Source organism: Salmo salar, chromosome 25, assembly GCF_965601325.2.
Source record: "Salmo salar chromosome 25, fSalSal1, whole genome shotgun sequence".
Classification (NCBI taxonomy): domain Eukaryota; kingdom Metazoa; phylum Chordata; class Actinopteri; order Salmoniformes; family Salmonidae; genus Salmo; species Salmo salar.
The window spans coordinates 17,824,273-17,841,204 of NC_138315.1; the positions used below are offsets into that span (position 1 = coordinate 17,824,273).

A 16,932-nucleotide genomic window follows, 5' to 3' on the forward strand; every position below is an offset into this window, starting at 1 on the left:
ACTTTCACTTTTTCTTCGTTTTTGTTCCCTCAGCCAAGTTCTCCAGTAGGGCTCATGTGTTGGCGCTCAGTAAAACATACCGACTCCCTCTCTCACCACTTCTCCTTCACATCCCTGCCCATCTCTCTCTTCCGCCTTTTTCCACTCTGGCTGCCACTCATTCTCCCTCCCTCCCTCCCTCCCTCCCTCCCTCCCTCCCTCCCTCCCTCCCTCCCTCCCTCCCTCCCTCCCTCCCTCCCTCCCTCCCTCCCTCCCTCCTTTTCTTTCAGCCTTTGAATGAATACAATGTCGCCCGGTTGGAATATTATCGCTATTTTACGAGAAATATTGCATAAAAATTGATTTTAAACAGCGTTTGACATGCTTCGAAGTACGGTAATGGAATATTTTGAAAAACAATTGTCACGAAATGCGCTCGCCCTTCGGATAGTGACCTGAACGCACGAACAAAACGGAGCTATTTGAATATAACTATGGATTATTTGGAACCAAAACAACATTTGTTGTTGAAGTAGAAGTCCTGGGAGTGCATTCTGACGAAGAACAGCAAAGGTAATCCAATTTTTCTTATAGTAATTCTGAGTTTAGTGAGCACCAAACTTGGTGGGTGTCAAATTAGCTAGCCTGTGATGGCCGAGCTATCTACTCAGAATATTGCAAAATGTGCTTTCTCCGAAAAGCTATTTTAAAATCTGACACCGCGATTGCATAAAGGAGTTCTGTATCTATAATTCTTAAAATAATAGTTATGTTTTTTGTGAACGTTTATCATGAGTAATTTAGTAAATTCACCGGAAGTTTGCGGTTTTTGATATAAATATGAACTTGATTGAACAAAACATGCATGTATTGTATAACATAATGTCCTAGGAGTGTCATCTGATGAAGATCATCAAAGGTTAGTGCTGCATTTAGCTGTGGTTTTGGTTTTTGTGACATATATGCTTGCTTTGAAAATGGCTGTGTGATTATTTTTGGCAGGGTACTCTCCTGACATAATCTAATGTTTTGCTTTCGCTGTAAAGCCTTTTTGAAATCGGACAATGTGGTTAGATTAACGAGAGTCTTGTCTTTAAAATGGTGTAAAATAGTCATATGTTTGAGAAATTGAAGTAATAGCATTTTTGAGGTATTTGTATTTCGCGCCACGCTTTACCATTGGATATTGGTGAGGCGTTCCGCTAGCAGAACGTCTGTCCCTAAAAGGTTTTAAGGTCACTCTCTCTTATGGCTTTATCTGTCCTTTACTGACTGTCCTCCTCACCTCTCCTCTGTCATTACCCATTAATCCACCACACACCCCCTCTCTCCCCTGTCCTCTTCCTCTCCTTCTTTCTTGGACAGAACCACAGAGTTTGTCTCCAAGACACAATGCTTATATGATTCTACTGGACACAATAATCAGTTTCTATGATTTATTTTCTCTCCCTGCAGGGTATTTCTTCTTCTCATCCCTGTCCCTGTACCACAGCCAGACAGAGTGGGATTAGATGACGCTGAGTGAAAACAACTGGCATGTGTAAGATTACATCATGAGAGATGGTTCTGCTCTCGCTCAATGGGTTTGAAGCCCTGCCATCGCCTAAAGGAAAATCATGGTGCTGCGAGGAAATTCCATCGATCATGATCAGGACTGAACCTCAAATGTTTCTATCTTCCTCTGAATGACATATTGTTGGATGCCAGTTCGCACACATCTGTCGAAGTACCAGCAACATGGGCTATCCATGTTTAGTCTGTAAAAAATATCCAGACTTTTTTGGTGAACAAGTCAACCTGCCATGTTTTCACTGGAGTGAAAAACAGATGGGCACCAGGTTTAAGGAGGATGCCTTTCCTTGCAATATTAATTATGCATATTTCATAATAGGCTTTATGAACCGTGTAATATTGTTGCAAGACAAAAAAGCAAATGGTTTTATTGCAGCTTGCTTGTGGACATTATAGGCATACCATCCCATTTCAAAGACAAGGCCAACCTGATGGGTTCAATACTCCATATCATATCAGATCAAAGCACAACTCACTGAAATCAAAGTATGTGAACGAATCCAATTCCATGAAAATCCTTTTTCATGATATAAATGGGACTGTACTACCAACCAACTGCTCATATTTCTGGGGCTTCACAGTTATGTGGACTTGCTTCAGGGAAAACATGTAACCCTATACAAACAACTGTTATGATACGCAATTAAAATGAACAAGGACATCCACTAATACATATAGAGAAGCTATTCCTAAGATTGCCAAACAGATATGGCTTTCATAACTTTCATAAATGTCCCATTTTAATGACAACTAAATATTTACATAGAAGCTAGCAGTTGTAATGATTATAGTTGTGAATACTCTCTCTCTCTGTGAAAGGGTTCTTCTTTAGACAACATGAGCGACAACCAGTCAAACCATGCATTCCTCTGAGAGAAGATTAAAGAAACAAATCTGTCATAAAAACAAAGAAGTTTCCAAACAGGACAAATAACAACACATTATATACAATCTTTTGCAAGGAGTTAAATATGTGTAAAAACTATAGTATGCAGATTTGTTTATGTGAGAATGAGAATGGTATGATACGTGTGGATGTGTGTGACTGACTGTGTGTGGTAAATCGCTTTTAGGCTCCTGGATTACGATTCCCAGGCTTTTCCCGACCTGGGAAGACTTTCAGAAGAAAGAGTACTAAACAGCCCAAATGATACCATTTGTTTTGTTTTAAAAATACATTAAGGGTTTCTTAACATGATCAGTGTTCTGGCTGCAGTTTGACATTTCATCAGCAGTGGAAAAGCCTGAAATGAAAAGCTTTCCACTGTAGTGAAATGTTGGAAGCGCTTCTAGCAATAGGAAAATCAAAAGCTACTCCACCTGTGGATATTGGGAGGTATCGTATAATCCAAGTCAAATATGTGACAAATAAAACGTTAATGTCTTTTTTATTACGTAGAACAAAAACTTTTATAGACAAATGTCTCAGATCACAATTTTTTAAACCCGTCTAAGACCTTCTATGCTGTCTCTACAACTCTTTCAAGATGCCAATCATTTTCACATAGTATTTGAGGAGTCTATCTGTGGGTACACGTCAACAAACATTCTAGGGTCTTGTCCGTACTATACAGAGTGCACCACTCTTAAATCTGTGATCACCCTTCATTTAAGCAAAGGAACGACGAGGTTGATTGACCGGGGAAGTTGTGAAATGGGAGTGACAAGACGCCACTGGTCTGTGCCTGAAACACTGTGTGACATTCCCAAGAGAGCTACAAAGCCTGTTAAGACAACCACTTCCAGTCAGGGGATTACAAAAAGCGACTTTTGGCACAGCCTCAGTTATAAAAGGAAGGCTGAGATCCCACTGCTTATGTTGTTAATGGCACATACAACGCCTGGGGCGAGAAGCAGCAGGGAGTCTGTAACTTTGTTATTACTGCACAGCATTTCCAGGGAGCGAAAGAGTGAGAGACAGTGTGTGCCAAGCTCGCCTACTGGCATTCAGCTTGTCTGTTTGTTTTGGCTGTGCTGGGCCTGTGCCCCCTTTGCCAATGTGAGTGAAGTGCCACATCAGCAAGTTGAAAAGCTCCCAGAAAGGTGGTAGACCACTGAAACTTGACTCATTGTTCACAACCTCATTTACCTCAACATCCACCCCCTTCCCCCACTAGGGGGCTCCACTTGGTAACATATACACATGCTAGCAAAATTGACCCATCTCAATATCTTTCCTTATTTTTCCTAAAACCATGCCCAATCTACATGACGCACACTCACACACACACATTACACACACACACAGCTCAGTCCACCTGAGCCCACCCAATCTATGTGAGTTCAAAGAGTAAATCCCCACAAGCTGAATGGAGCTTTTGTTTCCCCCTGGTGTCTGAGTGGCATGCATCATCAGTTGATGAGCAGGTTCTGACCTGCAAAACAGCTTCAGAGAGAGAGAGAGATGGGGAGAGAGAGGGAGAGCGTAGACAGAGCCAGAAAGAGTGATGTGTGTTGTAGTAATGTACAGTGTGTTCATGTGCTGTACAGTCTGAGTGAATGAGCATAGGAGTTACCATAGGACAAGAGCACGTGACGGTTTACTACACTGCCGGTTTCCTATTGGGGGAAGCATATTAAACCTTGTTTGTTTTTCTTTGAGGTGGTTTTTCCAGCATTAGGCCTGCAGTGTTCTTCTGTAATCAGTAGATTTACTGATGTCTTTGGACTTGTTCTATACTCTCTGAGTTGACTCAATAGATTATACAACCAGTTTAATCTGGTTTAATGGTACAAAAAGAGAGAAAAAAACCCTACAAAGTGCATGGGACTGTCTGGGACATACAGTTCAATTATGTTCATTATTTGCGGCTGAAGGACTGACAGCCAGGGATGCTCCTCAACCAGAGGATGTCTGTACGTCCCCTTCCCCCTGACCTTCCTGACCTTCCTGACCCCACTGTGTCTGGTTCACTGGGGAGCTAGCCTTTCCCGATTGTGTCTGCTGGGTCGTGGGACCCCCTCAGCCCTCTCCGTCTCAGCCTCAGGAACTCCACTGACCTCCCCAGTCTGGCAGCCAAGTGGTTGGCCAGGACTCAGGAGCAGCACAGGAGAGCAGTAACCGTTCAGTACTGCACAATGCACCGCCACACATAACAGTGCAATAAACGCTAGCAGTTAACAATGGGAAAAAAAGAAGAACACAATGCACTGGGAAAGAAAACCAGACTCAAAACACACAGAGCGCTGCTAAGGGCCCACTTACTCACGCAAACAGTGAGGAGGGCAAAAAAACAAATAGGATGTGTTGGATCGTCCAGATTCTGGCTTGGATTGGCCTGCCTTGCACTGTGTGTTTTGGAGAGCGTGCCTGTCTATGTATGAGAGAGGCAGTAGGGCTACACAGTAGGTAGAGGCAGTGTGTTTGTCATTAGGTCTGATATTTAGTCTGTTTTCATTTGTTTGGTCGTTTGATGCGCAGCTTCGTTTGCCTGGGAGCTTGTTCAGAGACTTGAGCCTGAGCAGCGTTCATTATGTGTGTGCTTGTTAATGTCTGTTTCTAGATGGACATGACTTTATGTGAGCATGTTAGCATTCACTTATGTGTGTGTTATACTGTATGTGTGTCTGTTTGTGTGCTCTGTGAGCACTTTCCAAGAGGAGGCAGGCAGGGGGGTGTGTGCTCAGGGGGCCCCTCTCACCGCTAAAAGCGTTGCGTGACTAGAGTGGACGGATGGGCTGGGGAGAGGCCACATCCTGGGATTTTCCTGCGGCAGCTGCTCAGATAAGGGAAACGCTCTTGTCGGTATTGCTTACAAAAGCCCTGGGGGCCCATGCGGTAGGAGGGAGGATGTGTGTGTGAAAGTGTGTGTGTGTGTGTGTGTGTGTGTGTGTGTGTGTGTGTGTGTGTGTGTGTGTGTGTGTGTGTGTGTGTTTGTGTTTGTGCAGGCTGCTAGATCAGTCCTGCAGCTTTCAATGAGAAAACCTGTCTTTTGGCACAGACCCAAGGTTTAACAATCAAAACCCGACACTGCCAGATAGTCGGCTGGACTGTTTTTGCAAGCGTAATTTTGTGTGGTCTCACACGAACACTGCAAAGAAGTTTGGCGGTCATCCAGATCCTTACAACCCCTACGATGTTTTCTCTGTACTTTGTACTTTTCAGTTCAGCAAAGTCATGACAAATACATGTAAAAGACAACAAACGTGCTGTTTTCATGCTGTGAAAGACATGCACCGAGTACTGTTATGACTCTTGTCCTTCACACAGCCAGTTACCTATGCAAATACCTTCCCATAATACCTGCATTGTCTTTTAGGAAAACAGATTAGCCATGAAATAAAAGACACATTTGCATCAATGTGTTTATAAAAGCCACAGCTGATTTGTAAACACAAGTTTTTCAAAGGGCCCTGAATGGGCCTACATACAACCGATGTGCCACCACCCACATGAAAGCACACATCATTTGTTGATTCTTCTAAAAGCCTGTCTAGTGAAAAGCCTGTTTAGAGTCCATGTCATTACAGCATGTGTTGACCTAGCATCCACCTTCATCCACTGCCCCTGCCATTGGTTGATTCCTGTTATCATACTCTATCATGTATAAATCCAGGTGATTCACGTTAAATAACAGTAAGCACATACATGATTAGGTTAATGGTTTGGCAGCAGCTAATGGTTTGGCACACAACCCTACTGTAGAATAGAAAACAAATCAATCTCCCTTACTGCCCTCCAAGTGTTACTAAACTTGCAGCAGATGTTTGATAACTATATCTGATATCTTCATCCACCCAATGATGTTTAGCTAGACTGAAGAGGAGGACATTTTGACCTTTTTAAACCGTGGCTGATTGTCCATGAAAGTGTTTTTCAGTATGCCTGGCTATGAAACCCGACACCGCTCTGACAGGGCCTTAACCACCATCCCACTGTGGCCTCCCGTGTCTGTTACTACCACCATTATAGGATTCTATAACCGTAGAACATGAGCTTCACTCCAGGCAAGACTTCCTTGTCATTCAGTGTAACAGGAACTGGTATAGCCCTTCAAGAACTTGATATCTTCTCAACGGTATATAATTAGCTGAAATTAAAATAAAAAAGAGGGGAGGTAATACAGCTGGTTCGGCTATTTAGGAGAGATCTGTCTACAGTATATTATGTACAGTACATGAAAGACGTGACTTGATGGCCCAAAGACGTGACTTGATGGCCCACTACAACTTATCATGTGCAATGTTGTGCTTAGTAGTGCCTGAATAATACACTATATGCATACTTAAATCTGGACATTGACTTGCCTAGTTAAGAAAAAGGTTAAATAAAAAAATGTAATACATAATCTGGACACTGACTTGCCTAGTTAAGAAAAGGTTAAATAAAAAAAGTAGATTTATGAAAGAAAGACTGTGCTAGCCAGAAAGAGAGGCTGGGTACGAGCTCTAAAAAGTGAAAGACTGAAAGAAATGCGGTTGAAGGGACTGGGACTGACAGAGAGTTTATAAAAGGCAGATTGTGCAAGAAAGAGAATTAATGAGTATAAATGAAAGTGCACGACATTGTCGTAGAGAGAGAGGGGCTGGGAGAAGCGCAGTGCCAGAAAGAGAGGGAGAGAAATGAAAACATGCCAGCTATGCATAGGGGAATATTATCTTGATTTGAAAACATTTAGTTCCAGCAGATTCAGTACACAGATCTATGTTCTCACGCAGATGTGCAGGAAGTGGCAGGCAGGGACACCATGCACCCCAAAAATCTGAGCGGGAACAAAGTACGTGAGGACAGCTGGTAGGTGGTCCGGAGGGGGGCTTGGTGAATTTTGCATCTTTTGAACACCTGAAACAGCTTTTTCCTGCAATGTAGAGCCATAATTATTATGCTTTATTCTATCTAAATAAATATGTCTATTTTTCAGCATATCTATACATACTGTACCTATTGAGTTGTCTGTATCCTCCTGATTGGTGGTTATTTTTCTAAAGAAACGAAATATGTTTCTCTGCATTCTGCTAAATTCTGATTAAAAATTTAAAGGAATGCAAGTCTTATTCAGTACATTTCGTTATTGCTTGCTTTTCTAAAGTCTACCAAACTTGCCAGCAGGCATGCCAGCTAAAATAGTTTGACAAGCTAGCTACTTTAACTTGATTGATAGCCTGAAAAGGCTTCTTGGTAGCTAGTTATGAGGTTGGGATATTGGGAACCTATCTGGGCTAGCTAAAGCCAACTTCATACAATTGCTAAGTGGCTTGTAATATTACAGAGAAAAAACTAAACCCATTTTTATTTTATGATTTTTTTTTAAACAGGACAAATCTGAGGGGGCACATGCCTCTATGGGCATGAAGCCTGTGGGGGTGGGGATAATGACACAGCGAGAGCCAATGGGGTGAGCTAGCTGCCCTATAGGGCCAGCCCTCTGTCACTCACTTGATTAATGTTCCTGTTACTTCCATGACTGGAGGGAAAGGCAACATCGTCTGCCTTTTCTTATCATAGTACAGTGCCACGAGCTGTTCTCTCCCTTACCGTGGGGCAGACGGTATTGGAGGATGACCAACAGGCTCAGAGACAGTTTCTATCTGCAAGCCATCAGACTGCTGAACACTTGAACTGGACTGACCACATGCTCTGATTCTCCGCACCTTAGCACATCACTGCTGCTGCTGCTACCAGCACATCACTGCTGCTGCTGCTACCAGCACATCCCTGTTGCTGCTGCTACCAGCACATCACTGCTGCTGCTGCTACCAGCGCATCACTGTTGCTGCTGTTACCAGCACATCACTGCTGCTGCTGCTACCAGCACATCACTGCTGTTACCAGCACATCACTGCTGCTACCAGCACATCACTGCTGCTGCTGCTGCTACCAGCACATCACTGCTGCTATCAGCACATCACTGCTGCTACCAGCACATCACTGCTGCTACCAGCACATCACTGCTGCTGCTACCAGCACATCACTGCTGCTGCTACCAGCACATCACTGCTGCTGCTGCTACCAGCACATCACTGCTGCTACCAGCACATCACTGCTGCTACCAGCACATCACTGCTACTACCAGCACATCACTGCAACTACCAGCACATCACTGCTGCTACCAGCACATCACTGCTGCTACCAGCACATCACTGAAGCACATCACTGCTGCTACCAGCACATCATTGCTGCTACCAGCACATCACTGCTGCTACCAGCACGTCACTGGAGCACATCACTGCTGCTACCAGCACATCACTGGAGCACATCACTGCTGCTACCAGCACATCACTGCTGCTACAAGACTCTTATTATACTGCTCAGTTTATACATCTGCACCCCATCTCCCCTTCCTCAATACACGTGTATATATTTTACTATAAATTGTGCCTTCCTGTATTATACTTATGATATGTTTATACTATTCTACTGCCATTTACTTTGTTTAAAAAAAAATCTTATTGTTGTTGCATTGTTAAGAAGGAAACTACAAGTAAGCATTTCTTTAGATGATGTATACCATGCGTATCCCATACATACAACTAATAGAACTTGAAACTTGAAGTGTAGTTGAGGTACTTGAGATTGGTAAATGTCTTTGCTATAAGGCTAAAGTTAAAATTGGTGGTCAAGTTAGTATTGGCCATCGTCTGAAGAATTGTTGTCAGTTAATTTTCTTAACCCACGACTGCATGGCCAGGCACGACACCAACACCATCATTAAGTTTGCAGACGACACAACAGTGGTAGGCCTGATCCCCGACAACGACGAGACAGCCTATAGGGAGGAGGTCAGAGACCTGGCCGGGTGGTGCCAGAATAACAATCTATCCCTCAACGTAACCAAGACTAAGGAGATGATTGTGGACTACAGGAAAAGGAGGACCGAGCACGCCCCCATTCTCATCGACGGGGCTGTAGTGGAGCAGGTTGAGAGATTCAAGTTCCTTGGTGTCCACATCAACAACAAACTAGAATGGTCCAAAACACACCAAGACAGTCGTGAAGAGGACACGACAAAGCCTATTCCCTCTCAGGAAACTAAAAAGGTTTGGCATGGGTCCTCAGATCCTCAAAAGGTTCTACAGCTGCAACATCGAGAGCATCCTGACTGGTTGCATCATTGCCTGGTACGGCAATTGCTCGGCCTCTGACCGCAAGGCGCTACAGAGGGTAGTGTGTACAGCCCAGTACATCACTGGGGCTAAGCTGCCTGCCATCCAGGACCTCTACACCAGGCGGTGTCAGAGGAAGACCCTAAAAATTGTCAAAGACACCAGCCACCCCAGTCAAAGAGTGTTCTCTCTACTACCGCATGGCAAGCGGTACTGGAGTGCCAAGTCTAGGAAAAAAAGGCTTCTCAACAGTTTTTACCCCCAAGCCATAAGACTCCTGAACATCTAATCAAATGGCTACCTGGACTATTTGCATTGTGTGCCCCCCCCAACCCCTCTTTTACGCTACTGCTACTCTCTGTTCATCATATATGCATAGACACTTTAACCATATCTACATGTACATACTACCTCATTTAGCCTGAATAACCGCTGTCTGTGTGTAGCCTCACTACTTTTATAGCCTCGCTACTTTTAAAGCCTCGCTACTTTTATAGCCTCGCTCCTGTATATAGCATGCCTTTTTATTGTTGTTTTATTTCTTTACTTACCTATTGTTCACCTAATACCTTTTTTGCACTATTGGTTAGAGCCTTGGTTAGAGTCTACACCTGTTGTATTTGGCACATGTGACAAATACACTTTGATTTGATTTATGTTAGAAGTACTACTTTATGAAGAACTGCATATTTTTCTTTTACCTTTATTTAACTAGGCAAGTTAAGAACAAATTCTTATTTTCGATGACAGCCTAGGAACAGTTGGAACTGCCTTGTTCAGGGGCAGAGCGACAGATTTTTACCTTGTCAGCTCGGGGATTCGATCTTGCAACCTTTCGGTTACTAGTCCAACCATCTAACCACCTGCCGCCTCATGAAAGCCAACTAAGCCATCCTGGATGAGGGGTTCATCCAAGTAAATAAACAGTGTTTAGGCACCATTCATAACTCAATATGAGAGACGCATTGAACAATTTGAGTTCTTCTCCGTGTCTGTTAAAAAATTATGTTTGATGGGGGCACTCAGGGGGGCACAATCTAGGATAGGAATCTTCCTCCTTGGCAAACGTGAATATGATCTGGCAACCCAAACTAACTTTGTGCCTGGTGTGCTCTAGATATCACACTGCCATACTGATCCTTATCACCTTGTATGCAGTTGATCAAAGCTGGGAGAAAGAACTCATTGTGCCGAGACGTACGGGAATAGTTTGAAGACCAAAAAAAACACGTTGAAATTGGCCCATATCTCCCGTCTAAATTTAGCCTCTCAGATCAGATAGTGTTTGGTTGGGATGGTAGTGAGTAACAGCGGAGGAGATTAGGCTATGTCTGATAGAGTGTGAGTGGTAATGGTGGTTTATATTCCTTCAGTGACCTGCCCTTTCAGAGAAGAGAACAGAGTCAAAGAGAGGCATGTTAGGTTGTTGCATGACCTCCATGGCACACCGACAGCCATATCAGACAAAATAGAACTACTCTCCCAAAACAGGCCGCTTCTTCTTGTTGTTTATGTCATGCTTCTTTGCATTAGACATATTTTGTTTTCTTCTGAATTCTTTGCTGTTCTAGAGGAAGGGGGGGATTGGTGTCTTCTTTCCTGGCTTGTATTTTTTTTGTTGATATTTCACAATTCTTCAATGCTTTGAGAGAGATTTGAATCACAGAAAGACTAATGCATCCTCCATTTTTATCATTGCCTGAGAATTCTCTATAAAGCTCTGAAATGGTTCATAGTCTGTTGATTATAGTTTTAAATAAACAGAGTGGTCCTCTGTGGGAGACGTTAAATGTCAGCGTATAAACCATGGTAGCAGGCCAGCCTGAAGGAAGCCAACAACAACACAAAGGCAGACAATGAGAGGGTGAACGAGCACAACAGCAATGGATCTACTAAACATTTGACCACCACCTGCCTACTTCAGGTCAACCTTCCAACATAAGATGAGTAATCATAATCTATGCCCTTTTATAACATAAGTTACCCAGGCTATATTTGAATCAAATTACATTTTTTTTGTCAGCTGCAAAAAGGTTGGCATTTAGAAGGACCAATCTTTATGCATGTGTCCTGAGCAGAATGGTGTGCAGGTTCTAACGCCTAACGTTCTTATGATCCAAAATAAGGCAGAAAATGGGAGTATCGTGTCGGCAGTGGGAGCCAGATCATAAGCCGTACACCAAATTTGGTTAGTAGAAATGAAAACATCATTAAAACGACTTCCCAATGGTCGTTTGGATTCTCACGCTATACTGAAAGGCGAGCCATGGAGTGAGAGCCAACAGGCAATTGTTCAATGAAAATAAAACCTGTCACTTCAGTAAAATGGTCTTTCCTGGAGATGTTGATATTAGGTTGACAGGTGAATTACACTGGAGTTTAAAGAGAGTTTTACCCAAAACAGCTTGTCCTTCAAGAAAATAGACTGATGGTCAGTTAATCATGATTCAATAACAAACAACAAGACTTCTCCAATACAAATGCTCTTGCCTCTCCCAAGTAGAAGGCTTTTAGAAGTTTTTACCCCATTCTCAAATGATTGTGTTTTTGACGAGTGTTCTTGTTGTTTTGATACACTTTGACCTTGTTTGGGTTGGTCGGTTTGTGTCAATGTGGGTGCTTTGTGGACATTCCTAAGACATAGAAATGAACAGCGAGCGATTTGACATCAACAAAGCCGCTATAATGGCAAACAGACATACTGAGGATTTTTTCAATTAACTTGAAAAGACGCTCCATTATTTGCTTTTTTACAATGACACACAATGTGCCGCCAGGAGAATGTCCTACAAGTGTTCCAAAATATCTAACGTTACCTCATAAAGTCTCGATACAAAGCCAAGACACACATACAATATGTCGTTTTCAAATCAGTTTGGGCCATATCAGCCATTTAAAAAGGAATTTGAAAAGGAAAAACAAAGACACACACATCAAGCTTTCATAAACGGCTCTTTAAATGTAACTAGCATCCATCAAATATATTTGGTTCTGCCATTTCTCTCCCAAACCGTTTACAGGATCTTTATCAGGTCCCTAAACCTGCCCCCACTTGAGCTCTACCAGTGTTTGTTTTGACTGGGGGGAGCAGTACAGAGTAGACCTTGCTGGCTGATACTATCTGTATTGTTGCCCAGGCAAAGCCCCTCTGAAACCATGCAGTGGACTTGTTTTTGTGCTTCTATATCTGTTGTGCTTATATTCGCCAATGGCATGAGGATCAACACATTCGGTCAATCTGAGAATGAAGAAAAATGCTCCTGCGAAAATATATATATATTTTTTTGTGTATTAAATAATTGTGTGCAATGTTTTCACCAGAAAATGTACGATGGAAACGGCTGGATCCTTTCCCTAGTGTTCTACACTACTGGTCAATAGTTTTAGAACACCTACTAATTCAAGGGATTTTCTTTATTTTTACTCTTTTCTACATTGTATAATAATAGTGAAGACATCTAAACTATCAAATAACACATACGGAATCATGTAGTAAACAAAAAAGTGTTAAACAAATCAAAATATATTTTATATTTGAAATTCTTCAAATAGCCACCTTTTGCCTTGATGACCGATTTGCAAACTCTTGGCATTCTCTCAACCAGCTTCACCTGGAACACATTTTTCTAACAGTCTTGAAGGAGTTCCCACATATACTGAGCACTTGTTGGCTACTTTTCCTTCACTCTGCGGTCCGACTCATCTCAAACCATCTCAATTTGGTTGAGGTCGGGGGATTGTGGATGCCAGGTCATCTGATGCAGCACTCCATCACTCTCCTTCTTGGTGAAATAGCCCTTACACAGCCTGGAGGTGTGTTGGGTCATTGTCCTGTTGAAAACAAATGATACAGTAGTCCCACCAAGCCCAAACCAGATGGGATGGCTTATTGCTGCAGAATGCTGTGGTAGCCATGCTGGTTAAGTGTGCCTTGAATTCTAAATAAATCACAGACAGTGTCACCAGCAAAGCACCCCCACACCATAACACCTACTCCTCCATGCTTTACGGTGGGAAATACACATGCAGAGATCATCCATTCACCCACACCGCATCTCACAAAGACACGGCGGTTGGAACCAAAAATCTCCAATTTGGACTCCAGACAAAAGGACAGATTTCCACCGGTCTACTGTCCATTGCTCGTGTTTCTTTCCAAGCCAGTCTCTTCTTCTTATTGGTGTCCTTTAGTAGTGGTTTCTTTGCAGAAATTCGACCATGAAAGCCTAATTCACACAATATCCTCTGAACAGTTGATGTTGAGATGTGTCTGTTACTTGTACTCTGTGAAGCATTTATTTGGGCTGCAATTTCTGAGGCTGGTAACTCGAATGAACTTATCCTCTGCAACAGAGGTACTCTGGGTCTTCCATTCCTGTGGCGGTCCTCATAAGAGCCAGTTTCATCATAGCGCTTGATGGTTTTTGCGATTGCACTTTTAGAAACTTTCAAAGTTCTTGAAATGTTCTGTATTGACTGACCTTCATGTCTTAAAGTAATGATGGACTGTCATTTCTCTTTGCTTATTTGACCTGTTCTTGCCATAATATGGACTTGGTCTTTAACCAAATTTGTCTATCTTCTGTATACCCCACCTACCTTGTCACAACACAACTGATTGGCTCAAATGGACTAAGAAGGAAAGAAATTCCACAAATTAACTTTTAAGAAGGCAAACCAGTTATTTGAAATGCATTCCAGGTGACACCTCATGAAGCTGGTTGAGAGAATGGCAAGAGTGTGCCAAGCTGTCATCAAGGCAAAGGGTAACATTTGAAGAATCTCAAATATAAATATATTTTGAATTGTTTAACACTATTTTGGTTATTACATGATTCCATATGTGTTATTTCATAGTTTTGATGTCTTCACTATTGTTCTACAATGTAGAAAATAGTAAAAATAAAGAAAAACCCTTGAATGAGTAGGTGTTCTAAAACGTTTGACCGGTAGTGTAGGTCCATACTAAACTATTCTGTGAGATTTTCAACTTCACTCCATAACACAGTCTCTGGGAATTCAACCCGGCCGACGGAAACGGAGACAATGAACGACATCACAATGAATATCAAAGCTCTTTGAATACTTTACAGTGTGGACCATGAGACAATGCAATGTGTGATGATGCAATCTGCTATCGCCAAGTGTACAAATGACCCACTTTCCGGCGTCTATTGTTCCATCATATCAAATAAAGAATGAAAAACGTCAACAATGCAACTGAGGCCCTTTAATCACCGATTCAAAGTCGCTAAGCCCAGTTTTTAAAAGACCATGCCACGCAAGGCTAGAGTTGGCCGGGTGGGGCTGAGACAAGTGTGCAAGGTTTCAGGTGCTGCATGTCCATAACATGGAGTTGGGTCAAAGGGTGAGGGGTTACATTGGCATGTATTGTATGCCCATAAAAATGCCACTAATAGCAGTATACAAATTATGCTGCATTGGGCCAGTGCCACTATGTGTCTGTTCCTCCAGCACATGGGAAAGTAGCCTCACAGTGTCAGGGAAAAAACCTGCCCATTGAACAAATTGTTAGGCTTCATATGAAGATTTTTGATTTAGTCTAGTCTAAGTAATTTTGACTAAAATATCATCAAGTCTTAGTCACATTTTTGTAATTTCAATAATGTCTAGTTATATTCAAAATGACAAAACAGTGAGCCATTTTAGTCAACTAAATGCCCTTTCAAAGTCTCCCAGAACCTGCCGTTGAAAAACTTCCCCAAAGCATTATGCTGCCACCATCATGCTTCACCGTAGGGATGGGGCCAGGTTTCCTCCAGACATGACGCTTAGCCTTCAGGCCAAAGTTCAATCTTGGTTTCATCAGACCAGAGAATCTTGTTTCTCATGGTCTGATAGTCCATTATGTGCCTTTTAGCAAATTCCAAGCGGGCTGTCATATACCTTTTACTGAGGAGTGGCTTCCGTCTGGCCACTCTACTATAAAGGCCTGATTGGTGGAGTGCTGCAGAGATGGTTGTCCTTCTGGAAGGTTCTCCCATCTTCACAGAGGAACTCTGGAGCTCTGTCAGAGTGACCATCGGGTTCTTGGTCACCTCCCTGACCAAGGCCCTTCTCCCCCGATTGCTCAGTTTGGCCGAGCCGGCAGCCAGCTCTATGAAGAGTCTTGGTGGTTCCAAACTTCTTCTATTTACGAATGATGCAGGCCAAAGTGTTCTTGGGGACCGTCAATGCGGCAGAATTGTTTTGGTACCCTTCCCCAGATCTGTGCTTCAACACAATCCTGTCTCGGCGATCTATAGACAATTCCTTCGACCTCATGGCTTGTTTTTTGCTCTGACATGCACTGTCAACTGTGGGACCTTATACAGACAGGTGTGTGCCTTTCCAAATCATGTCCAATCAATTGAATTTGCCACAGGTGGACTCCAATCAAGTTGTAGAAACATCTCAAGGATGATAAATGGAAACAGGATGGCCCTGAGCTCAATTTCGAGTCTCATAGCAAAGGGTCTGAATACTTATGTAAATAAGATATTTCTGTTTTTTATTTTTTATTTTGAATACATTTGCAAAAATGTCTAAAAACCTGTTTTTGCTTTGTCATTATGGAGTATTGTGTGAAGATTGATGAGGATTTTAAAAATCAACATTTTTAAAATAAGGCTGTAACGTAACAAAATGTGGAACAAGTCAAGGGGTCTGAATACTTTGCAAATGCTCTGTTAATCACTGACTTCCATGTGCACAAACATACATAGCCTTGTCCTATCAACATATTTTTCTGCATAACATCCAATTATCTTCCCAACAACAGAAATATGACAAACATTAGGAACACCTGCTTCTTCCATGACATAGACTGACCTGGTGAATCCAGGTGAAAGCTATGATCCCTTAACGATGTCACCTGTTAAATCCACTTCAATCAGTGTAGATGAAGAGGAACAGACAGGTTAAAGAATGATTTTTAAGACTTGAGACAATTGAGGCATGGATTGTGTATAGTATGTATGCCATTCAGAGGCTGAATGGGCAAGACAAAATATTGAAATGCCTTTGAACAGGGTATGTAGTAGGTGTCAGGCCCAACAGTTTGAGTGTGTCAAGAACTGCAAAGCTGCCGGTTTTTCACGCTAAACAGTTTCCCGTGTGCATCAAGAATGGTCCACCACCCAACCAACTTGATACAACTGCGGGAATCATTGGAGTCAACATGGGCCAGCATCCCTGTGGAACGCTTGTAGAGTCCATGCCCCGAAGAATTGAGGCTGTTCGGAGGGCAAAAGGGGGTGCAAATCAATATTAGGAAGGTGTTCCTAATGTTTTGTACAATCAGTGTATATAAGAAAATATAAGAATTATCTGGCCATG

At 42.5% G+C, this 16,932-nt stretch overlaps 1 protein-coding gene across 1 annotated transcript in view; it reads right to left on the reverse strand.

The window, feature by feature from the left end:
- ahr2b (aryl hydrocarbon receptor 2 beta) overlaps positions 1-16,932 on the reverse strand; it is a 47,791-nt gene that overhangs the window by 14,141 nt on the left and 16,718 nt on the right.